Below are 26,301 nucleotides of genomic sequence, written 5' to 3'. Positions count from 1 at the left end.
TCCAAATGGAAAATAGAGCTTCCTTTCCTCATTTGTCACCTCAGTCACAATAATAATGATCACAGCCACAAACTATAGTTTGTGATACTGCATGCAATTGTTTTCCGTTTCCTGCAAATATTTTCCATTATGCTATTTACTGTCATAAATTTCCACACTAGTGCTTGAGTTTTCTTTTCTATCCAGTAACAATTTTGACCACTGTGTAAAAGCTCTTCTACAAGCTTTCTACACAATGATTTTTAAGGTGAGAAGGCTCTAAAACAAAGCTGGCTGTTGCCAGAGATTATTCTCTCCGGGTGGCTTTCTCTATCACTCTATTGATATCACTCCATCGCTTGTGGAAGACTGGGTGTGGGGGGGATTCTCTAAGAAAAATATCCCACCAAAGCTATTTATCTTACACCCTTTCTCCCTTCGCCTCTTATATCTTTCCTTTTAGCCTAGCACTTTGCTCCTCTGAAGGGCATTTCATACTTGGACTGAAATAGTAAATAGTATTGAAAAGATTTAATGGATGGAATGGGCAAAGTGCTGAAACAGTATGAATTTTTGAAGTACATGGATATGTAATCTAATAGAGCTGAGAAAAGGCCAGGAGGCTTCTGGTAAAACATAAGGCAAGATCCAGAAGAAGACCTCAGGAGAATTTAGATGACTGTGTCCAAAGTTGCAGTCCTAAAGACTCCTCTCATCTGCCACCCAGCCCTGGAGATGCTTCTTGGTTGCGATAGTGAGCACCTAGAGAGCCTAAAATTTTAACTCAGTGTGGCTGCACTTCTTTCTTAATTGACCTAAGAGAGATTCACACGCATTCTGTAATCAAGTTAGAATCCAGAATTTAGGTGGTGGTGGCATAGGTCTCTCACTCGGAAGCTTGCTAGCATACTACACAAATTTCAGAAGGAAGTTTCAGAAAGAAGGAATGCTGCTTTCTTCTGTAGTATCAGTATGGTGGTAGTGCCTGTGTCACTGCTGTCCTCTTTCTAAGTCTGCATTCACCCAGGAGTTGGGAAGGCCCTTCTGAAAGATTTCTTTAGAACTTGCATTTTCTGCTTCTGCAGACTTGGCTACTCTGGGATGAGGGATAAAGGTATTTCTGCCTCCCCTTTTGAAGTTTTTCTGCTGCTTTGGGCAAATAAATCCAAGATTTGGGGAACCAGAGAGAAATGGCATAAGAATGCATTTGACTAAGTTGAGTGGAACTTTCAGTGCAGAGAGGAGGTCTGAGTTCTGATTCTTATTTCAAAAATTTCCATACTTACTAAAGGCCTACTTACTCTACAGAAGCCTTTTAAAATTTATTTGATTTTAATATTTGATTTTAATATCAATTTTTATTTGATATTATTATTTGAATTGTGATGTATCTGTATCTTGTTTTGTTTTAAGCGTCAAGCTGCATGGCTTGGAAAAAAGTGTTTTTTTCAGGGTTAGGGCACTACTCATGTTTCCTAAGCTTCCTATCTCTATCTGCTTACAGTCATAAAATTTGGTCAAAAAAATCTGCTATATAAATTAAGCATAGTTGTTTACTTAACTCTGATATTTGTACTGGAAGGTAAGTCTGTTGCAAGCATTTTCTGCTATGTTAGAGGAGTATTAGAAGCAGTGTTGCTACACTGCTTCTAAACATGAATATGGTAGCACTGTAATCCAGGGCAAAAGGTCCCTATTGCAGGTTCATTGCAAGGAAAATAGCTCATCCGTGTATTCTGTAGTTTAATTTAACCCTCTGTGTTACCTTGGCATTTCACATAATATTTATCTGACTTTATAATAGATTTCAGGAAGCTCAGCTGTCAAGATGTGATACATAAAGTAATCAGATAATAGCAAGACAATCTTTTCTTCTAGATAAGGTAAGAAGAGCAAAGAGTGGGAAAACATTCTTGCAATGCTGTCATTAAATAAAATTCATGTTCCAGCACTGGAAAATATGAAAAGCAATTCACATATAGGATTTTTTTTAAAAAAATGATCCAGTTATTCCTGTTAAAATATCCTGCCATCCTTTGAAAATAACCCTGAAAACTTGTACAAGAGTATTTACCAAAAAAACAAACAAACAAACAAACAAAAAACCACAGGAGCTGAAGGTTAAAGGTAAAAGCTATTGTGTAAAAGTACAGACTAGGTCATTTTGTGTGGGTTGTTTCTCCAAGCAGCTAAGTGCTTTAGTTATAACAGTGTTGTGGTAATATTGCAGCTATTTTGAAGGATATGGGGGAAGGGGTGGATTTTGTGATGTTTTCTTGACTCACCCCTAATTATTAAATACCAACTCTTGCTTTATGGAGTATGAAAGTATGCTTTATTTATGTAAAGAGCAGGCAAAAATTCAAAAAAAGATTTGAAATGCTGGCATCATTCCAGAAGACAGAATTCTGACGTAGAACAGCTGCTTTCATTAATTTGTTCCTACGTAACTGTAGACTTCATGGTTTGGTCTTGTCTTTAAACCTTCTACCATCTGACAATAGTGGTGATTTGGCATATGTCATACAGGTGTGTTTTTTTCTTCCTTTTTAAGGGTTTAGTCTTTACATCCATAAAGGGATATCAATAATGCATGCACATGTTTATTCACTGGAAAAATATCTTAGAAATATGTTTATATTTTGCATATATGGTGTGGATTAAGTAACCATGCAAAAGCAAGTGCAAGAGGCTGTTATCTGGGTTTTCCTCTATGCACATTTTTCCTTTTGATGTTCTCAACTGGAAATAAATCTGCCCAGGTCCTTGTGACCACTAGACCTTCACTCAGCACATGGCAAGAAGAAAGTAACTATATGCTCCTCAGCACTGTAGATCACGAGCACAGATGTGTTTAGACAGTCCTGTCCGTCATTCACACTGTATATGAACAGATTGGCCCAGCCAAAGTCCATGTATGAAAATTATGTTGCAAGAATGTGTGATTTCTTGGGTTTGAGATTACTTATTAAACTATATCAAGCTATATGAAATAGCTGTATGTCAAAGACTTTTTTTTTTGAAACACCTCTTCATACAGTATTCTGTGGAATGAAAACATATTTGAAAAATTTTAATATTTCTTTTTTTCAAGTAAACACTCGAGCAGCCTCCACAATGAACTGAAGATCCACAATAAACTGAAAAAACCCCCCGCGTGTGTGGGAAAACTTTTGTCTATGCATCTTCAAATGTATCCAAATATATGTTTTTGAACAAAGGATGTTCTAATTTTTTTATATTGCTAATGCAAGATGAAATGGGGAGAATATTTATATCATGGGGAGAATATTTATATCATGCAGAAACTTACCCTGGAGGAGTATATTGCAGTTCAGTTTGAGAGTCTTTTAATATAATGTTTTTCAGTGGCCTTTATATCTGTTTGTTCTTAGAGTTCAAAATCTGCACCTCTTCATTTCAAATGAGGAATTATAAACCAATTCAACTAAATTGCAGTGAAATGCTTATCGGAAATGCTTGTGATGTGCTTCAGGGAAGTCTTTAGGTTGCCCCTTCTTTTCTCTTCCAGATGAGAACTATTATATCATGAGTTTTCTGCCTCTGAAAATCAAAGCGAGATTATAATATTTCATACTTGCTGAGGAGAAGAAAGTAATTTACTGGGTTAAATAGTATTAATTTATACCACCGTGCATGTGAAATTAGTCTAGGCAATTTTAAAATAAATTCTGCTATTCAAATTACCTTTTTGTCATGTTGATCTTTGATTGCAGATCCTTTCAAGCTTAGAGAAAAATGCCTGAAAACCTCCAAATACTTTTATAATTACTGTTTGCCTGCCTGCACTGCATGGCATTTTCCTTACAGAAACATTGCAAATTCAGCATAAAACAAAGTAGCGTTTTACATATATCCAGTATTAGAGAACTGATGTTAATTCTGCAACAAAGCAGGCCAGTCTGGTCTCCTGCCAGTCACAGTGTGCTGCAGCCAGTTTGGTGTTAAGGCTTTTTTGTTGAAGTTTTACTCTCAGTTAAGCTAAAGCACAGTGTAACTTTGCTTCTGGATAACAGCAAAAAACCCACCACCTCCTCCAATGCTTCCCCTCTCCCTGTGCCAAAAAATGTACAGCAACCTCCACCCACTCCCTGAGCGCTCTTTCTCTTTGGGGCCCTTCGGGGCATCATCACAAGTATTTAGGGCCTTCCCTGTGCAACCCCTGAGAAATCTGGACCCTACTTAAATTTACAAACCAAGCATGGAGCCCTGTGCATGATTTTGTGATAGTGAGGGGCCAGCGTGTCTTTCGGCTGCTGGAAGGGCCTGACAGGTTCTGCTTGCACACAAACGGGAGGTGTAACTTAAAGCTGTACTGAGATAAAGGAGGTGTCTGAAACCTGTGATCTGGTAGACCGCAAGACTAACACAGCTGAAAGGAATCTTCTGTTTACTCAGGGAATTCTAATGGCCATGGTGAGAGGGGATATGCCTGTATATACTGATGGTTAATTAAGAAAGAAAAAACTAAAAATATCAGTATAAAATGTAGAAAATTAGAGATAAAAGTTTATGTTTCATGTTAATATCTATATCAGAGAGGGGGATCTATACTGTTCTCCTAGACATCCCCACTGCTGCAGATAGTCCATTGCATGGATATGTCTTTTATACTAAGAGGTATTTCATCTTGCAAGATTCAGTGGAGAAAATCTGTGGTCTGGCATTTTTCACTTTCTGTGCCACTTCATGCTTTGCTACGTATATAGCTGTAGCATAATCTATCTACTGTTCTTTTTCTAGGGTTTGTATTTTAATAAATATATAGCCTTTTCTTTGTCTAGCTCCCAAGTCTCCTTAATCTGTAAGAAAACAGAATTGTCTGTAGTCCATTTGAGCCATCTATGCATTAATTGCATTGTGCGATACTGCTCGGATGCACTCATTTAGGGGTTATGTTACTGAAAGTTACTAGTCTCTCTTTGGCTAGTTAGTGTGTTGCAATAATCATGTGCAATATTAAAAAATTTTAATTAAAAAAAATTAAGAAATGCTTATTAAAAATACTAAAAAATGTGGGAAATGGGGGAAGTTACATGGCAAAAACGTTTATGGCTGCTTAGTCTTCTTCCTAGCATATATCTATGTCATATGTGACATTTTATCAATCCTCACTAGAATAAATGTTCTTAAAATGTTGTTAGAAAATATAGCACCTAAGCACACTTTTTTCAAGAGCTGAGACAGTCAGAGGTCTTCAAGTGTACTTTGAGTTCATTTTCACTTGTACCTGATTAACTTAATTCACTTGCTCATCTTAGCTGGGAGCCTGGAGCAGGCTTTGCATTTGGCAGTAAAGTGAGCGTTCAGCACCGAGAGAGGCTCACAGAGGGCTGAAAACTGTCATTATCGCGCAAACCTCTCCTTTTCAGAAGTGTAAGCCATGTTCCTCACAAGCAGAGGGTAAAACAGATCTTAGCAATGTTAGGTTTGGTCTCTGCATTCAGCCTGTAACCACACTGGAGGGAAGTTAGCAGGTCAGTGCCTGAAACCCAGTAGAGTGTTTCCTGGAGATTATTGCTCCTTGCAGTCAGCGTTTGAGTCCAGACCGTGGCCGGAGTGATGAATTCCTAAGGGGTTTTAAAAGTCACATGTGAAATAGGCTGCTGCTGGGTTTATATTATGCCTCTTTTATAGTACAATGTTCCCTATAGGAAAAAAAAGTCAGCTAGCCATGGTTTTAGCCAGAGACTTTTAAGAGTTAAACAGCCAAGACTACCAGGTTCGATGTAGTACGTCTGAAACACAAAGAGCATTTGCAGCAACGTTAGTAGACCCCGAGTGGGGACTTTACCTATGGGGAACTTGAACTATAAGTTGATACTCTTAACATGGAGGGTGGCAGAAATACTGGATGTGACAAAAGTCGCCGTTCTTGAGGATTTGCTTTAGGTCCATGTTGTGGCCTCCCTTTGGATATTCGTTTGCTTAAGGGACTCCCAAAATCCAGTTCAATTTTTTAAAAACTCTGGATAACTTCTCATAACAACTAAAACGCTCTCATTTATTTGTACATAAATAGAAGAAGAGAAGAGATAAGTTTTTTTTTCCTTAGGTCTGGTAGAAGTAATGAAAAAATAAATAAAATGTATTGTGAACTGCAACAAAATGCATTAATATCTACAAGCGTTCTCTGAAACTTTCTGTATATCAGCAGGTATTGGCAAGGTGTGACTTTACTTGGCCCAGTATTTAGAAGGTATTTAAGTATTCTTATTTGATTCTGTAGAAAGCTCTTCTATCTGCAAGGAAAAACTGATGAATGCTTCCAGCTGTGAGTACGGCAGTAATGGAAGGAGGAGTACAGCAGAGAAAACAGGGTCAAGATGAGATACTGTAATAGGCAGGGACTTGTAGGCTGGCTGCATCCCTGTGCGTTACAAGGCAGAGAGGAGGAATTCAAAAAGAGAAAGTTGTGACTATATGCATTTGCAAGTAACAGCTACTGAGCAAAGGCACACTTCTCAGGCTTGAAAATTACAGCCGCAGAAAGATTTATTTTTATTTTTCTGGCGGTAAAGAGCTGCAGTTATGGTTACAAAGGTTTTTTTAATGGGAAGATCTGAGATGCACATGGGCTCCTTTGTCACATTCCTGAGTTGAGAGAGGTTAGAATTGGAAATATGATCCCAAAATAACCATTGCCATGTCCTTTCTATGTAGAAAAAGGATCGAGGTATTTTTGTTATAGTCCCAAAAATGAAATGTTATTATCATGAAGGTGGTCATGAAATTATGTGTCTGGCTTTAGCAGAAGTACTCAGAATTACAAGCAATTCACTAAAAACTGCTGGTGGCGGGGGGACAACAGCTTTCAGATCAGTTGCTGTTTTGTGCAGTGTATTTTCCATAAAAATTACAAGCTAATATTTGTTTGGCTAATTATTTTTTTAGTATTGTGCTTAAGCTAACTTTGTTAGTTAGCTATGGACAGGTTCTGTGTGTATTAACAAAGCAGAGAAATTGAAAAGTAGCAAATGAGTTCTTCCGTAATATAACGAAGGTGGCTGGTGCCATCTTCTGGAGGTGGCCGTGCTGCTTCAGAGCACTTCGGAGTCTCCACTAAAAGCCAGACCTTTTTTTTAAGGAGTTCAGTATATTTTGAACAAACAAAAAGATCTGCTTGCTACAAGAACGGAGGAGATAACAAAGCTGTTTGGCAGCTCAATACCACTCACTCTACCTGGGACACTTTTCCAGCGCCGAGTTTCTATTTTTGGCAGCCCTGCTTCAAGAAGCATTCATCTGTTTCTCGCAGAAAATGATGCCCTGTAAGTTATTGAACACTGCACGCTGAAAGCAGCCTGGGGGTCCTAAATCTTCCCCTGGGGCCGTATCGGTGCTGCGGCGCCGAGCATAGCTCTGGGCTGAGAGGAGACGCCCGTCCGTGGCACCGTGTACGTGGAAAGCTGTCTGGGACCTAAGTCCTTTCTGCTCCGCTAGATTCATAGCAGATTTCGTAGTTCATGTGAAGCTCTGTTTTTGCTGCCGTTGGACAGCCACCATACCGTTGCTCTTCAAGTGAAAACACGTTACATATTCATTTTAAAAAAGAAACCCATATCCGGATCAGTATTTAAATGCTGCAATTTAGTCCCCTTTCTCCTGTCCCCTCATTTCTTTGTCAGGTGAGAAGGAGCTTGTCTGCCGAGCATGGTCATGGACCAGCATCATGTAAATTCTTCTGTAATTCAGGCCTGCTATTTGCATGGGAAGGATTTTAAAAAAGCAAAAGGTGAAAAAAAAACAAACAAACTGTGCAGTATGTGTTTCTGATTTTTTTTTACAGTCAGAATGAAAGACTAGTGTTTTTCTAGTTATATTTCAGTCTTCACCGTTTAACTGAGCCTCATTTTTTTAAGGCGTTGCTTTCTTGTTCTATTTGATCATTCCGTCTTCACTTTTCACCATGATTTTGAGAGAGCAATCTCAGTGCCTCGATGAGGAAACTACTGTGCCTGGCTTTTAGAGTTAGCCTGGCGTTACTTGGTTGATAGAGGTGGTACAGAGCGGATGGGGACAGCCCAGCTGCACAACATGGTAATTGGCAGAAAATATTTCGTTTGGTTTATGTGCAGATGCTGCAGAGAAATGAACATTACAATTAATGCTAAAGAAAAATAATAGACGGATGCACTTTTTTCTAGAGAAGTTCCCTTCCTGGGTGCTTGTGGGTGCTTTCGTTTTCAGATTAATGTACAGTGGGGATAAAATCCACTGGTCGCTCTCCATTCGCTGGTGTTGCTGTGGTAGGAATCTGCCGTGCTGTGTTGATTACTACAAAGCTACTTAAATGTGGGCCAGCGTATCTACTGTGGACTGCTGCAGGCATCTCACAGTTGCTGTTTTATTTTTCTAATACACTAATATCCGACTGGTAATATGAAGATCGTTGTTGCTAATATTCCTCCTGAGCACAGAAGGGTGTCTGCTTTTTCTGAGAATACTATGTGTGTGTGTACCCAGTCCTGAATCTTGTTTTCTCAGGCATATATTTAAGGGTTGTGCAGAGTCGCGTAGCCCAAAGCCCCCATGATCACTGGCAATAAAGCATTGAACTCGCAGTAACACAGCTCAGACTATGCATGGCACAGGGCCAGAGTCATTCCTGCAGTGTAGTCTAAGGTGGCAAATGGAAGTTAAATACACCTATAATTATTTAGTTTAACTCAGGATTTTATTTGTTTGGCACTTTATCAGAAGGTAGGATTTTTTCGGAAGTCACACTGTTTTTCTTTAAGACTGTTTTACGTAGTGAATTAGAAATGAAGGAAGGCATCACATAAAACACTTCTAATTTACATACATGAAAGGAAATTAGACTTACAATTTAAGAAATGTGTCAGTAGACAATAAAACTTATTACTGGTAACAGTGAAGAAAAGTTCAGATGTCATCTGTCATTTAGCAAAGTTCAGTGAAAATAATAATTTAAAAATCCCCAACCAGCCCTCAGTTATAATTTAATATTCTCTTGAGAAAACTAGGATAGTTGAGGTCATTATTAAAAGATGAATTATTTCACTTTGCAGAAGAAACACATCATTAGTGCAGAAAAAAGGATCCAGCCTTGTAAAATGCTGAGTACCTCCTGATACTTGCTTAGCATCAGCTTCAGTAAGAGGTGAGGGTGTTTATGTCCCCTGCAAGAGGGAGATCTCCTGCTTTGCAGAGTGGAGCCCCAAGGGAAACCACTCACCACGTGTGCAAGCTCAGGGAGGTGGGAGGATGGTGCCCTTCTGAGATGTGCTGAGCACATTCAACCTCCAGCGGGCACGTTTTGTACAACTGGGTTCCACTTTCACGTTTACTCCTGCTTGTGAATATTGAGATAGTTGGAAAATAATGAGTAGATCCTTTAGGAAATTTGAAGGGGAGATGAAAAGATGTTTCTTTCTCTGATTCTCGAGGGATGGGTGAGACCCTGAAGTGTTCACAGACTGTAATGTCATAGTGTGCGCAGATAGTAATGGCTGTGTAAATGGATTTGTGTGAGATTATAGTATAATAGAAAGTATAATTGCATATTATTATGACTGTAGTATAATCAAAAGCCACTGAGGGCTCAACAGTTGAGAAATTACTTTTCTAAAAAAGCTGCTACAAATGGTGCATATAAAAAGCATTTTCGTATGCCAGATGAAAAGTTGAGTTACTTCAGTGTCTGTTGGTAAGTACGCAGGCATAGAGGAGTGTCTCCTTTGTGCATCTGCTCTAGGAAATTCTACAGCAGTACCTGCAGTTGCTGACAATTTCCCATTAAAAGAAATCGCTAATTGTATAGTCAGAATAAACTGAAGTATTTTTCTGCTGAATCGTGCTTGTGTAACACTATGAGATTATATAAAATGTACATGCATGTGATCTATATTTATTAAAAACACATACTTTCCAGTGTGTACAAATTGCTTCAGTTGGTTTTGCCCTTTTTATTTGCCTGCTCAGAGAAAAATATCACATTCTTCTGAAAATATACATTCAGATGGATTATAAATGTAGTAAGTGCAGCTTTTACTCATCACTAGCACTGGGGTTTTATTTTAGAAAACTTTTAACTCCAAAATTGTTCACAGTGCTCATCCATGAAGACTATGCATTGCCTTTATTTGCCCCAGTGGTGCCTGCTCAGGTTAATATTACAGGTTGGCTCTCTGTTACGAGAATTTGGCTGGCTGCGGAGGCTTCACGTGTCGTGTCCTCAGTTTGCTTCTCAGGTCTGTTACATGAGAAGCTTATCTCATTGCACATGCTAATCCTGCTCTTTCCCTCACAGATATTGCCCAGATTTTTGCCTAACTATTGCTTTCAGTAGTTCGTCTTCTGTCTTTCATTATCATCACACTTTCTGCCTTATTTAAAATGCATATTACAGTGTTTCAGTGCGTATGTTTAACCGCTTAAATCATTTTGCCTGACAATATTTGTCACCACTATTTTTTTTACTTAGCGTAGCCCCTTTTTTCTCCTTCACCACACCAAATTCGGAATTCCTGGTTTCAGCTTTAATGTCCAGCATGAATTTTGCTAGTTTGTTATCTCACCTGCTTACTTTTTAGCAACCTTGCCCAGGCCTGTCTGCGTCAGGAATGAGCATTTGACAAGCTGTCCCTGTTCTCCCCACACGTTTCCCTGCTGCTGTCTATGAGCACAATATGTTAGATGTTCTTCCTAAGTCAGTGTCGAAGGCTAGTCTTCAAGGATTCAGACTTAACTGTAGTCTTTTTGCCATCTGGATCTTTACAAATATATCGACAGATCGATGTCTATTTTTACATATTTATTTAATGTGACTCTCTTATTCTACCATTTCTCAGATTTATCTCTGAACATATGTTCTGTGGGGAAAGACAAATTAGCCCTCTACTATTTGTACAATATTTGGTATTCCAGGGTTTTAAAAATAAATATGTGCTCGGCAGTGCCTGAACATGAGAGAGAAATCTGGCAACAAGTACCTAGAGTTTAATTAAATCCATTTTACATTTTGTACTGAAGTGTGCAGAAACATGAGGCAGCTAAAAATGAAAGTGCTGTAGCTGGAATATAGTACGGATAATCGCTGTGTGAGTAAAGCATGCCCTCACACAAAGGTGTTGCAATTTAAGTGTAAATGTGTTTCAACTCATGCTTTTGCAGACCAGAGCAGATTCTGATCATATGTTCCTAGCTGTAAGATCTTGAGTATGCTCGATAAAATCACTAGAGTAAATTCACCAGATTTGCTATGGCAGTGTAACAGAGATTACTGTTTGGTCCTCTGAATCAAGTGCTAAAAGTGAATAAAATGAAGTGCTAAAAGGGAGTAATTTTGTCTTTACTTTTCCTGATTCCATTTTCAAACCATTGTATTTTGGGCACGTGGGAGTTTGTTGTGCATTAATACGAACACCGTATTGTAGGATATTTTACTGATCTCTAGATTAGTTTCTACTTTAGGGAAGGTGTTTACATCTGAGAAATACGGACAATGCTGAGGATGGGGCTTTTCAATTCATCTCCAGCATCTTTGGGAGATTAAAAGAAGCAGAAAAGGAGGGGAAATCCCCACTGTGTCAGATGCTGCAGCTTGTGCCCTTACATCAAGGCAGCATGTTGGGCCATGACAAATGTGGTTCAAGCCAAAGAGACGATCCAGTCGCTGTTTTGGGTTGGCCTAGGGCCCCTGAAGTACCTTGCTGCCTCTTCCAGAGAGTGGGCCAAGCTGGGAAAAGATAACATTAATTGAGCTTTATGTACAGAGAAGGAAATTTCACTCTAATATTTCACAGGCCACACTCAAGATTATCTAAAAGTTTTTTCGCTTCTCAAAGATCACACAGTATGATTTGAAATTTATCTCTTTTTTATCCTTGCCTTTCTTTACTATTTAGCGGGAACAGTGTAATTGAATTCCACAAAAAAATTTCCTTCCTGCTGGATATATCTTTTCACATGGAAATACTGACACAGCAAAATAGTCCCATCTTGAAACCAGGAGGAGCAAAAATACCTATTAAAATCTCGAAAGTTGACAACAATTTTCTTTCTTTTTTACCATAAGTTGCCCTGCCTTAAGGAAAGTTGTTGAAAGAGAACTTTCTGTTGCTCCGTTGTTAGCTTTTGCTCATCTACACTTTAGTAGTCACCAGTAAGTGTAAAAATAAAAAACAAACACAGAAGCAACAGGGCAAATGTGGGATTAAGAAGCTGGTGCTCAAGAGAAAGTTGGACTCTTAACACAAACATCTGTGCATGTTTAAGTAACTAAGCCAAGGAAAGGAAAGCACATTTTAGGAACTTTTTAGTTAAGTTAAAAAAGACAATAAGCACTTGAGAATGGGCCATTTAAATAGTAGAACAGGAGACTGAACACTATTCAATAGCTCAGATTAAAACCAAGCAGCTTTCTCTAGTGGGGAAAAAATACAGTTTTGACTTTGGTCTTTTATCCCTAAAGTGTGAACGGATATGTTGTAATGAAGAAACAGGCTGAATTTTTGTACTGCTTATCAACACCTTTGAGAAAATCAGTGCTGACTTCAAAATTAGTAAATACATTGGGAGAAATGCATCCATACAAATTCTTAGATTAATAGTATGTTCATTAAGTCATAAGCATTTTGAAAGCAAATAGAAATATTGAAAGACGAATATCAGAGCAAAAGATCTTTTCTCTGAACTTTCTTGTCATCTCTAGCATAGGAAACATGCTAGGAAGTGCTCTATTATGCATTGATGTGTATTTAACCTACTGTTTAAATGTCACTGCTTGGTTGATGTTCTTACTGCTTTCCTTCCTTAAAGGCAGGAACAGTGTCTGTTCTTAGCTCTTTAGGAGCAATAATTAACATTAATCGGTGAGTCATGTAACATTCTGCTGCATGAAATAAAAGCGAGACTTGACTCTTCTGCCTTTTAAATTGCTCACTCTCTAAAATACTATCAAAGTTAAAGTAGTTTTTGTAAGGAATGAGTGCAAACATCCGTCTGCCATTAATGCAGATTTGCAGTGAATTTTGTGAATCTCCAGAAAGCCTCTGGTACTGCAAAGAAGCACCTTTTCTCGTCTCCACCACGTAGCCCAGCTGTGGCGCAGCGGAGGGGAGCCTTCGCTGAACAGCCACATGTGCAAGAGGCCCGTCGAGACTGCTGAGAGCTTCCATTCTGACCTATGGATGTAGGTATAACATCCAAAGGTTATCAGAAGGTTTAACCATTCATATATGTTTAACTTTTTTCTGTCCTTGGACTGAAGCATTAAGCAGTTGCAGTGGATTGTAGCAGCACATCCAGAGTCCTGATTAATTACGACTGTTTAAGAGGAAAAATGACTATGTGAATATTGGCAAAGTGCATGTTGGGCAGTTATGCTACAGAGATTTTGTCTTTTGCATAGCCAAGTTTTCAATCCAACTCTATGTATTATCTCAGTTCTCTGATTTATTTACCTGTTAGGTGACGTCTTTAATTTTAACTGCAGTTAAAAACATCTATTTAGGATCTACTGACTCATCTTAAAAATTACTTCAGCTCCTGAGCCATCTCTTTGTTATGTTCCTGACCTGTCCAGTCTGCCTTACTTACATAAAAATTTCTATAACTTTTAAAAATGAAAGATAATTACCTTTTGGTAGTTGCTACTGTGAAAAAGCATTATTTTTGACAAACTGATGCTTTTGATGAAGGGAGTTCTTTAACATACAAGACAAACTGAGTCTTGAATCACAGGCAGAAAGAAACTGAAGATAGGAATCTGGATGTGCCTGATGTGTACTAGACATTCATTTAAATCCTCTTAAAAAGTGTTTTTAGTATTACTAGGCATTCTTGAGAACTTCTGGGAATACATTTACTGTTATCAGTGCGTAAGAAACCAAGATATATTTGCTCTTCATTTATTGTAACTATCCCAGGCACATTGTGGTTTTTTCTGTTTTAACATTTGAAGCGTTCCAGAAAATGTAGCTGTAATAAAATGACTAATTAATTTATTATATAAATATGCAGTGATATTATAGTAGCTGCAATGATCTAATAATCACGATTTATTGGAAAAAATAATCATATCCTAGATATATTGATATACAAATGGCAGATTGAAATAGCATCAGCTTCAGATATACTAGCCCCTTTTCAGGTCTGAAATTGAAGTAGCAAGCATGAAGCTAAATTCTTGTTGTGGACAATAAAAACAATTGTGTTAATCATTAGTTAATTTGAAAAAAAACAGGAGACTAGGAAATGTTATCAAGCGAAACGTTGATAAAGCTTGTTATCCCTGTGAGACAGTGATCAAAGCTGTTTGCATAACATTGAAGGGATAGCCAAGAAGAGGAAAAAATATGTTCTATAAAAGTAGTATAAGCTGATACGGGTTTTAGTACTGAGTGTAGCTATTTTAGTTCAGCTCTATGCAACAGAATTTTGGTTCCCGGGAGCATCTTTTGAAGGTAATTTTTAAGTCTCCTGTTGGCTGGAGAGGTCACAGGTGGAATGGCAGCTCTGTGGAAAAAATTCTCCCACAGAATCGGGTATTTTTGTTCTTTTACTGATTTCTCTATGCAATTCCATTCTGATATCTAGTGGTAGCAGTTTAGTTTCTTTCATATAATTTCATAATTTGGATGTTGTAACATTATCTGCATAAATGTATCCTGGGATTTGTATGGGCAGGATATTTGATTTGGAAGACTTTGTTGCTAGGGCATTTATTGCAATGGCTATTGGTTTGTGTTGGCAAGTTTTGCAATTGTATTCTGGTTCTGTTCTGTATCAGCATGTATTGGCTTTTGAAAGGCATGCCTCCGATGACATTCGGAGCACAGGGGTTACTTGAAGGCTATGTGAGTGTCTTCTGGGGAAACTTATGTCAGGTCATGATCTTTCTACGTTGTGCATTGCAATATTTTAATGACTTCCTGAAGAAATTCTACTATAGGGTTATTCCTGTCAGTCAATGGTATATGAGGGCTGTTTTTACTTTCTTTCTTTCTTTTTTTTTCTTTCATTAAAATGAGTTTGTAAGTGATATCCTTGTGGTAAGGAAAAGCACCTGTTTCACTAGCAGGCACCCTTGCTGAGTGAAGATCAGGTGTTGTGAGTGTGTAATCACTGAACTGGTTCTGAGAAGTTTGAGGCTGTGTCTGCACTTTGTGTGGCTGCTGGCTTTGAGAGGAAAATTCTATATTAACCTTTTTTCTTTTTTTTTTTTCCCTTAACTCTATTTCACTTCTTCTAATACAGAGATATCCTCTCTCTATCAGCCTTGCCTTACTAAGAGCATTTTGTGGATTGAACAGACTTTCTCTTTGCCTTTACAGTTATGTTCAAATCTTATTAAAAAAAAACAAAAACAAAAAACCTAGGTGATTTCTTGCAATCACAGTGCTTGTCACAGCTCTGAATTTTTTTTAACCTGTCAGAAAATGATACTTCTGTTTACAGACTCCTATACCAATCTATTTACTGTGGAAAGTGAATATTAAAGAGACAACAAAAAAAACCTACCAAATATAACCCCCCACCCCAACCCATTTTCTTTACCTCTCTATGGCTGAGATTTAAGCCTCATTTGCTTTGCACGAAGGGTTTTCTTTTGGTCTGACTCTTAAAATAGCAAAATGGCTAAACACGGTTTTGGCATCCCTTCTTTGTAGGGGCCCTATTGCTGACAGCACCAATTTTACATCTCCTGAGTATATAATGTGATTTCTTACGCAAAATATTCCAAGAAATTCCTAGTCTGCTTGTCTACCACTGACCAGCCAATATTTGATCAATTGTTCAAGGCTACGCAAGAGCCTTACCTGGGACATCAGTCAAAATCCCTTAAGTCATGGGAAATCACTGGAATTGGGAAGCTTTCTCTTGACCTCAGATGGACCAATTTTTAATTTAATGAAATGAAAATACTCATTCTAGTTTTATATAGTGTAGAACTATGTATTTTGTCTGAAATACAGGATGGGGCGAGAGAGAGAATTGTATAAAACTGTAATTATAGTGATATGTGAAGTTCAGTAACAGCTGACCTGTGTTGGTGCAGAAGGCCAATGTTGGCAGCAGTAGGCTGAGCTACGTGGACAATTGTGAGTGCCCTGTGGTACTTTTCCAGAGACCTCCCTGTCAGAGGTGGGATGTTCGTGACCCCTGGCAATTCCTGTTGTTGCCTTTCCACAGATTCAACAGGTGTTTGAATTTCAGTACCGATGACAAAAATGTGCTTCATAAAACCCAAGCCAGCTGACATGACCTCTAACTTCCCTTAATGCTTATGTCATTTCTTTTCAAAGAAAGGTGTGGGGGTTTTGTTTTTGTCTTTCCTCCCCCCCGCCCCCCCAAAGGAGAGGTGATTAATATGATTGCAGAGCCCTTCTTGTGGGTATATAGACAAAGGGCATGTCCAGATGGGCTGCAGATTCTAACATATCCTAATTAGTGTGGGATATTGAAAACTGCTGGGAAAGCCTACTAAGAAGGCTTGTGAAACAAAATGCTGCCCTACCTAGACTGAGCTAACTTAGGCAGCTGATTTTTTTTTTTTCTTTTTTTGCTTGTTTGTGTGGTTTTTGGTTTTGTTTTCCTTTCCACTATTCAGGAGCTTACAGCATCATCACTCATTCCTGGTTAATGGTTATTCCATAATGAGCATGGAATTGGTGAGCATCAATTGGTAACCAAGAGAATCAGTTAACGAGTGGTTTTACAGTACATATGCTAAAGACATTGATGTGATACTGAATGTTGTTTATCTAATTTGGGCTAGAGAGCAATCTTTCTCTTTTGCACCCTTCGCCTGTACAGACCCTCAGAAAATACACTCCATCAAGTCCGTGAAGAACAATGCCAAAGTTTCTTTGACTAACTGAGATTTATCCAGCGTAAGATCGATGAAGTTAGCTTTGCCGTGCGTGTCCAGTAAATGTGGCCTGAATGTTAGGGAGAAGAAAGTAGGTGCGAGACTTGCTTGTCCGGACAGCAGGAGTTTGTGGAGACATTGCTGCTCTCAGCAGTGACTTTCCAGTGTCCAAAACTTGCTGGATGTTTCGCTGCTTCAGATACCAGGAGCATGGCTGGGATATGTCATTCCTTGCTGTGAAACTTCCTTACTGGTTAAGACTTCAGTATACTTCCTCCTGTGATATACCACTTGTTTTATCTCCACTTTGAGGTGTGAATAGCTCAAACTTCCTCTCTTTTTGTGTGAAACCGGTCAAAAGCAAATGACACTATCATTAAAAAATAAAGCAATAAAGTTTAAATTAGACTTTTTGAGGGGAGAGATTTTTACATTCTAATCTAAACTTTGAAGCTGAAAGAATCCAAATTTATTTTTGCTACTACCACCAAAAAAGCTAGATGAACTGTTTTGGTCAAGGACAGAAAGGAACTGTCACAATTGAAGCTACATTTTGAAGTCATAGGAATTTAATTTCTTCCTCCCTTTTTTTAACCTAGTTTTTCTTCAGCAAATAAAAATAATTATTTGAAGACTTCTAACCATGACCATGGTTAACCATAACCATTTCAGCCAGCAGTAAAATATATAAGTAAATAAAATGGAAGAGAGGAATATACTGATGATCTGAGGATGGCCTAAACTATGTCCATAGCCACACAGTGGGGTGTATATCATACTGGATTTTATGGAAATTGGGCAAAAAATCCCCCATTCAGATCACTTTCTGTCCACTAGCACATACTTCAATCCAGTGGAAGAAGTCGGAGTGAGATACTGCATTTATGTAAATTATACACCATGAATTCAAATATGCATATAAAAAGCTAAAAAACAAGTCTTTAAAAGCTACTTTGCTCATAACTGACTATTTGCTCTGTCTTGTGTATTTAGCATGAAAAAATCCAGATCTTAATGTGCTATTGTGAAACAGAATAATTAAGGAAAACAAAGGCCAGATAATTTTTACCATTCAGTCATTGTAAACATAATGTTTCAGTATTTCATCTCTGAGAAGGCTGTGAGAGAACACAGTTTGAATAAGTGCCTTTCCTAGTTTGCTTTGAAACAAAAGCTTTGTGATATATATAGCACCATAACTTGTCCTTTTCCTGGAGACTGTGCATAAGCATATGTGCTAAACCCCTCCAAAGTTTAGCTCAACCCTTCCTTCTGAGGCAAGCTCAGTTGCAAGTTTTCTGATGAGCAATGTTTTGAACTGGAATTCCTCTGTGCCACTCAGTCAGACACGTCCTCAGGTTTCCACTTGGGCTTTAAATGCATTTGCAGGGAAGCCTCTGACTGTAGTATCCCACTTCCAGAACCTCTATGTTGATAGGGTTATTGTATGTGGTATGTACCCACTTTGTCACTAGAAACTAGCTGATGTGTACACACTGATGTATTTGTGACAAAATATGCTTGGCAGAATGACCAAGGACAGTGCCTTCTGTCCATCCATTGCAACAGAGAGGCCAGATTAGACTGGGAGAGTTTTCAGTGTTGCAGGTGTAGTCAAGTTGCACATATATCAAATTGATGTATATCAATATCAAATGTGTGTATATCAATTAGTGATTACAGAACTCTAAATTAATTGATTCCCTTTTTGCTGAATATTCTAAAACAAGAGGCGAGTCCTGAAGTCTTAATGCATTAGCTTCTTGGGAATTTCATTGAAGTCTCTTGGTGTTTGAAGCCATCTGCTCAACCTGGGGCCAGTGGCTCAAGCCTTGTCCTAAATTCTGCAAGAGCAGAATGGGTTGCTGATGTGCCAGATGCAAACTGTGGAGGTGTTTGGGAACTTTGACTATTTGCAGCATGGTAAATTAACTTCAAAGGCTGAAATGATAAATTTAGTCTGTTAATGGAGATTCTGCTTCAGTAAAAATTAAACGGTATGGAGCTGGTGGAAATCAGCACCATCCCCTGGTGGTACTGCCTGCTGCCTCTTTGTTGTCCTCTCCTGGTGCCAGGAAGGAGGTGAGCCATGGGGATAGCAGAGGTACCCTTGTTTGTGCAGCCAGATTGCTCTGGCAATTGCTTCTTGCAATCACTGCTCTCCTACTCTGACTCTGCTGACATTAGACACCCCAAGAATGGTCATATATCTCATACAAGACTTTCTTGCTCCAGGAGTATAAATTTCAGTAATAAACATGTAATTTATTTATCATATCAAGGAGTTAGGAAACAGCAATAGTGATGACCATAAGAATTTGTCAAAGTGTATCACAAAATCCTTTGAGCACTTTTGTGGAAGGTTAAGGTTTTAATTCTCCAGATGCATTGCCAAAATCGCCAACATTAAGTTTTGGTAGATTACTAAATATGAAACTTAGATTTTAAATGTGTTATTTACCTGGCTGGACTTAACTAATATAATTATTTTCCTGTCTCGGTTTAACAGATGTTACAGCTAGTTTTTGAGAGAGAATTAATCTACAAAGCCTTCATAAGTGGAAGACAGAAAAGGAATTTTGGGGGGTGTTTTTTTTTAAGGAAGGAGATATTGTCAGGTTTAGAGGCATCCAGCCTTCAGCTGAGTTGGCAGGCTTTTACTCCATCAGCTGAAGGTCTGTAGTTCTGTTGCTGAAAATTATTAAATATATTTTTACTAAGAGCTGCAATCAAAGCTTTGTTCCACCTTCACTTGGAACTGGGTGATAATTATCTCATCTTTTTGTATGTCATGTGCTTTTATTTTCTTTAAAAATGCTTCTAAAAAAAGAATACAATGGTTAGCTAAGTGAGGGATTTTGAATCTAGATGGAAAAAGCTGTTTTATTTATCAAGCCCCAAACTGCCCAGAAGAAATTAGAATGAAAACAAAAATTAGAAAACATTAGCTGAAGTTTCGGCAGGCCTGGTAAGAGTGCTTCCCAGCTAGCAGAGCAATTGGTGTGCTTGCGCAGGGTGAGTGGGAGCAATCTCTAATGTTTCTGAACCCTGTCATTCACTGCTTATAATATCTGTCCCTTAAAATCTGAGAGTTTTACAAAAAAGCAAAATGGTTGTTGCTGCCTGGTCACTGAATATCTTCTCTTGTTTTGTTATGGGCATATAAAATCATGACAGAGCTCCAGAAACTGAGAGCTGATCTTAGGGTGCTGCACCCCTAATTCTATACAATGTACTACATAAAAAGGGATTTTTAAAAGCTCACAGATAGCTTTAAAAGATATTTTTCTACATTGCAAATAGAACTTTTTAGTGAAGAAAGCGCTTCTGTAGCCTGATTTCTGAAAATAGTTTCATAAAATGCTATACGTTCTTGTGGAAATTATATTAGGTTTGTATGAACTAAGCTCTGCATTTCAGTAACATTTAAACTTCTAAATCAAAGTTTCTTCTCACAGTTTAGCGATGTCCTACATTATTAAGGCTTTTCTTCCTTTTTTTTCCCCTTCCCAAAAAAGATTTTAAAACAAAGTACAGCACCCCGGCTAATTCTGTGATCTTTCTGCAGGAGGCTTTTTTTTTGAACAGAAAAGTACTGTTTTTAAATGCTAAGCTTAAAATGACTCACAGTTCAGAAAAAATCTCTTAATTGAATAGACTAATGGTGTAATATACTATGTTGAGGACTAGTCACACTAAGAAGGGATAGCTGATTTAATTCCAGAGAAACAAAGCATTTAAAAAAGGAAAATGAGCAAATATTGACAGCTTAGGATTCAAATTAAGGCAGCAGACCTATTTGTGATGAATTGTTTCAGTGACTGAGTATTGACTGAGGCAATTTAAGGCCTGTCAGTTTTCTTAGTGTAGTTGATAAACTGGGAAAGATGATGCAGGATGTGCTGCTCTGGGACTCCATGTCTGTTTCTTGACATGTGTCACAGGATCAGCATGAACGGGAGATGATCATGGTATGCCCAGGGAATTAAAGGCCTGTGCAGGAAAAGGAAGTGTGGCTCCCCAAGGAAAACATAAAACTGCAAAAAATAAGTGTGTGCATGGTGGTCATGGTTACCGCAGTGGTGTCTTGGGGTCTTCGTGCCTTTCAGTTCTGCAAGGTGCTGATGCACCTCTCTGCTAGTAGTGCCTGGCGAGGAGGTCTTCCTCCCAAGGCCAGCTGTGTTTCTCTTAGAAATGTTTCTTAGGGCTAACAAGTGCTGGCTGTTTCACTGTGTTTCACTGAGTGGCTTTTTACACCTTTTGTCATGGCTATAAGGTAAGGAATTAAAAACATGGGGTTTAATTCTTCCTCAGTAATTAAATAGCTTTCCAGGTAGAAGAAACTTGACTGTACAAGTCCCTAAGCAACGTGATCTAGCCTTAAAGCCAGCTTTGCTTTGAGCAGGATGGTGAAGTAGCTGGCCAGTTTCTTCAAACCTAAATCCTTCTATAAGCCTAATAAGCATTCTTCTATTCTTCTATAATCCTATATAAGTTTATATATAAACTAAGTAATTTGGAGAAGGTCAGGTTGTCCTGAGAACGGATTTACGTGAGCAACTAAACAACAACTGCTTGCGAATGAAGAAAGCGGGAGCTTGGCTCTTAGCAGTACTTTGGAATTTGTGCCTGAAGTCACAGGAGGAGGAGAGTCAAGTGAAATCCGATCATCTAATATAAGGGGGTACAAAGGAACTTTTAAAAACCCGCAGTTGGAGAAACTGGCAAAACACAATATGTAATCCTCTGTTGTGCATGGTATAAAGTACCACATAAAACAAAAGCTGGCAAAGCACAACTGTGTCTGTGTTCAATTTCTAGCTGCAAAGATTCTCACATTATACTCTTGTATTTTATGTGAGTGTGTAAATATATATTATAGATAGATAGATAGATAGATACAAGAAAAGGGTGAGTTATGGATTTTATATTATGCTAGTTCTGCCTGTGTTATCTTGTGGCTTTCCCAGAAAGAGGAAACTCCTGTTGCTTGTGCTTGCCTGTGTTACGGTGACTTGGAGCAGTTCCTGCTTATGTAAATATATGTTAAAATTTTGATAGCCTTCTCTAATAGAATTTGGGAGTAAGAAATATTGAACAGAACACAAATGTCAAGAAACAAAGCAAAACTTACGGTTTTCGTGTGTTACAGTAGCCATCTGGAAATTTCTTTGCAGTTCGAATGTCGAAGATAGTGATGTCTTCAAGGGTGTTGGCATCACATATGGAAATCTTTAAGGTATTGCCACTGTTCAGTAGGACCTGCTTGAATCATGCAGTGGAACTTTGGCAAGCCATGGCTGGCTAATGTCATTGTCACGTAATTTATGGGGGGAGAAGGGAATCTCTGTAAAGATTTAATAATAGATACTGTATCCAGTTTATAAGAATTTTTGAGAATTTAGCTTATAAGAACATAATTTGTTTGGACTAAATGAGAGTTAGAGTGCTAACAACTCTTTATAGATATGTATTTCAGTGCTTGATCAGTATTATGTGTTAAATATTTGAGATGTATTTTGTCTGTCATATTCTGTTAATGATTTTTGCCAAATCTAAATAAACTATTCATACACGTAGATAAACTGCACAATGTCCTACCTGGAGACCAACTGCTCTGGGAGTTTGTCTGATCAAGGTACAGTCTAATGCCATCTGAAGAATCTAACTTGGATGATTTTGGACTCTTACTGCACTTAAGGCCTTATCATCAACCTATTCTATAAGCAGCAACTCCTGTAGTTAGATTTTCAGGTCATCCTTCTGAGGTAAAGTAGGATATTTACCTTCTGGATGCAGCTAATCATTTCTCCAAGAAATGTATTGTTTTCTTGTCTTAGTATTCTGGAGGCTTGGTAGGATAAGTTGGGTAATAACCATTTCTGTCTGTTCTATTTCTAGATTCTGTTTTTTGGATATGAAGTGTAGGTTTAAGTTGGTATGTCTACAACTTTAAGTGGAGGGGCAAAGAGAGTGGTCAGAGGTCATGAGATATGTTTACAGGAAAAGAGGAGATGTTTACATGCCTATCTCTGCTGTAGGCTTCACTGAAGTAACAAGACCCACAGACCTCCTTGACTTGACTCCTGCTTCAAGTCCGGAGTCCTGAACTCCTGCTGGCACCTCATTGGCCTGTTGTTAGCTATAGAGTACTGTCAGTGCGGCCAGTCACTGCTAACACAATTTTATGTGCCACTCTTGTAGTGTTTTGTAGTATTGACTCACCTGCTGCGAGGAGAAGCAGGAGTGATTGACTCATGTAAACTATCAGAGGAGAGGTCACATGTAGAGCCCCTGGGCGCACAGGAGCTATCAATCCTGTAGGATAAGAGTTGGTCTTAACCAATCTTTTGTATTTCCTCTGTGCTTAACACTTTTTTTTTTCCCCGGTTGGAAAGGTGGTTGGATGTGACACCTTGTTGAAGCCTGCATTTTACAGAGAAAGACTGAGATATATGAGCTCTTGAAATCTATTCTGACTCTTTATGTAGAAGTCCAAGCTAAAATGAAATTTGGTGCTTGACATTAAATGCAAAAGGAGGCTGAAGTAAGACGATTTGTTTTACAATTAATTAATTTTCAGACAGATAAACAACGTGTGTATATGATATACACAATATATAATCCTCTGTGTGTGGCATAAAGTATCCCATCAAAAGCATAAAAAGACTGTCAGAAAACTCATTCAAACCTAAACAACAAGATGCAATTCAGTTCATATCAATGGTGTAAATCAGCATACGAGTGACAAGCAAGTCTCTAAGGTTTTTACAAGTAGACTGATACACTCCACAGAACCAAACATAATGCTTTTGTGCTGTTTCTGGACAGGAGCTCCCCACTGATGAAGGCCTCTTGGGTGTGATACTGGATTAGGTTAGGTATGTGAAAGTGCTGAATTATTATTGCTTAGGGATTTTTCATATTAATTTATGGATATTGTTGTTCAATACCACAAAAACATCCTCTCATATTTGCAGGAAATTACCTTAGTGAATTCCTTTATCCCTTCCTTCAACATGCGTCGTGTGCTCTGCAGTGGAGGAAGAGGATGTTGGTTGATAGAGAGGTGGAAGAGCTGGAAGGATTAGGAGGAAGGGAAAGAGAGGGAAGAGGCCCTGTATAAACCTCTGAAGTATCCACATTCTCCCATCCCATAACAATACACAAGAATACAGATCTAATCCCAGATTTTCACAGAATCGTTTGGGAGAGGATTCAGTTATGGGACTTGAAGCAACTTACCTTCTGCTCTATATCAAATAGCACCTTCTAACATCGTCATCCTCACCTCTAACTTTTATTTTGCTACCTTCTTTACACTCCTGTGTTGGGCTTCCTTCCTTCTGCCCTCCTTTCCACCCACCCCTCTGCACACCTAACCACTCTTGGTATGAGGCACTGTCAAAGTGATTCATTTCTAAAGCCCTGCCCCAGAGTACTACCTACTCTGGTTGCCCAGGTTTGCGGTGTCTCCATCCTGCCCATTCTGCCAGTCTCTTGGGCTTGTCAGCTGTCAGGTAGGCGTGCAAGAAGCTCACCAACTGCAGTCTCCCGTGGCTCACCCACGGGTCTGCTGCCCTATCCAGATTTAATGAGCATGGTTAAGTATTCAGCTTTTGTTTCTCTGCCTCTTCCTTGTGTGAGTCAAAGGCTCCTAATACCCTTGCTGTCTCTTGATTATGCTATTTTATACTTTATCCTGAGCCTTTGATTGACATTTGTACCAACCCACTTCCCTGCTGTTGTCTGAGAAGCAACCCCCACAATCTGCAGTCATTTAGCTATCTTGCTTTTTCTTTCCTTATACTATTTTTCCTCCTATTACCTCCCTTCCTCATAGGTAGCCAAATTTATGTCTCAATATGTAGTTGATATACTTAACAGTCTTCTTGGATGTGCTTACACAGAAAAATAAAAAGCATAGGTCTGATTGATCAGTTTTACAGTAATGAGAGTCGATGTGGACATATAATCAAGTTATCATTGTTTCAAATAAAAACCTCTGAGACATACCTACTGAAATATCCCAGGATGTTTGAAATTCTGTACTAGTTGACACTGTTTTTGAAAATAAGTGGGTGCATTTGAATTGTAGTTCAGACATACATGTGAATATACATGTCACCTGTCTATTTTTCTACTCACTTTTCTTCACTGAATATGAGAATATCTTTTTTATGTTTGTGTAAAATCTGTTATATTCTCCTGTTATAGTGCTAGTATGCTAATTTCACATGCATCACCTGGAAAATGAAAGTCTACTACTAGAAGACTTTTCTGGCTCTTAACGAAGTCTTCTGGAGTCCTGCTGTATTCAAATGTAGACAGTTAAGACTGAGGAAGAAAGACAAGCAAAGTTAATTTGCTTTTTTGGAGCAGAAGAATTGGTTGTCTGCAAAAGAAGCAAGCTCTTGCAAGGGAGACCTTTAGGCAGACATATTCTTCTATCCACAGTTAAATATTAGTAGTGCTAGCTTATTCTAGTGCAGTCTCATAGATTTATCTTTCTAAGAATAATTTCAGAATAAGATGTTGTCTCATGCCTTAGTTGAGATTTTGCTTCATATGCTGATAACCAGCCAAAAGAGTTTGTTGTGCAATGAAAGAAATACTTCTTTACAGGATCATGCGAGAAGTATAACAAGGTAGTGAGCAATTATCAGAGTTGTAAGAGCAACATTATGTGAAACATCTTCATTTGTTCGTGATATCTGTTAATGCAGTTTTAAACCCTGAGCAAGCTCCTAATATGGGATGAATATAAAGCTCTTCTGAAGTGAGACTCTGGAAGGCAGATGTAGCTGCAATTGGTGTGAAACATTTTGAAGACATTGCGTGAACATTGTATGAAAACTTGGTGATCTCATTAAGTTGTCTCTATTTGTTTTATTAATCCGTATATTTCTAGATATTCTTAGGCATATAAGTATTCTTATTCATAAAATCTGAAGATGTCATGCTCAAACCAGAGAGTTGGTGTTTTGTGTTGTGTTTTTAAGATAGAAAGTATCATTGTCTCAAGTATCTGAAAATTAATTGTTTAAACACTAGGTAATTCTTTGAACAGATTTACCATCATGTGTTGAATTGTGTATTGGTAGCTTATCTGTGGGATTTAAATGGCTGATTATAGATCTTGTATCCTGGAAAACTCCTTCACCAGATTCTACTGTGCTCCCTTTAGCTTAGGAAACTGCTTCTTAACTTTTAGAAAAGAAAGTACTACCCTTTAAAGTAATTCTTTTTTTTTTTTGTAAATATCTTTAAAATTTCAATTAACAGCAGCGCTTGCCAGAAGACTATCAAGAGGATAGGTCTCCTTTTCATAAGTGGAAAGACTTTTTGACTCCTCTTGTGCCCCATACCCTTCCATTAGTCTTGGCAAACTTGCTCAAATATCTAAGCACTGAGACAAGAACTTTATGGGAAGCCAGCACATAATGGTGATATCTTAAAGTATA

This window comes from Dromaius novaehollandiae, chromosome Z, assembly GCF_036370855.1.
Source record: "Dromaius novaehollandiae isolate bDroNov1 chromosome Z, bDroNov1.hap1, whole genome shotgun sequence".
In the NCBI taxonomy this organism is placed as follows: Eukaryota; Metazoa; Chordata; class Aves; order Casuariiformes; family Dromaiidae; genus Dromaius; species Dromaius novaehollandiae.
The sequence above is the reverse complement of the archived record's forward strand: the minus strand, read 5'-3'. Positions refer to the sequence as shown.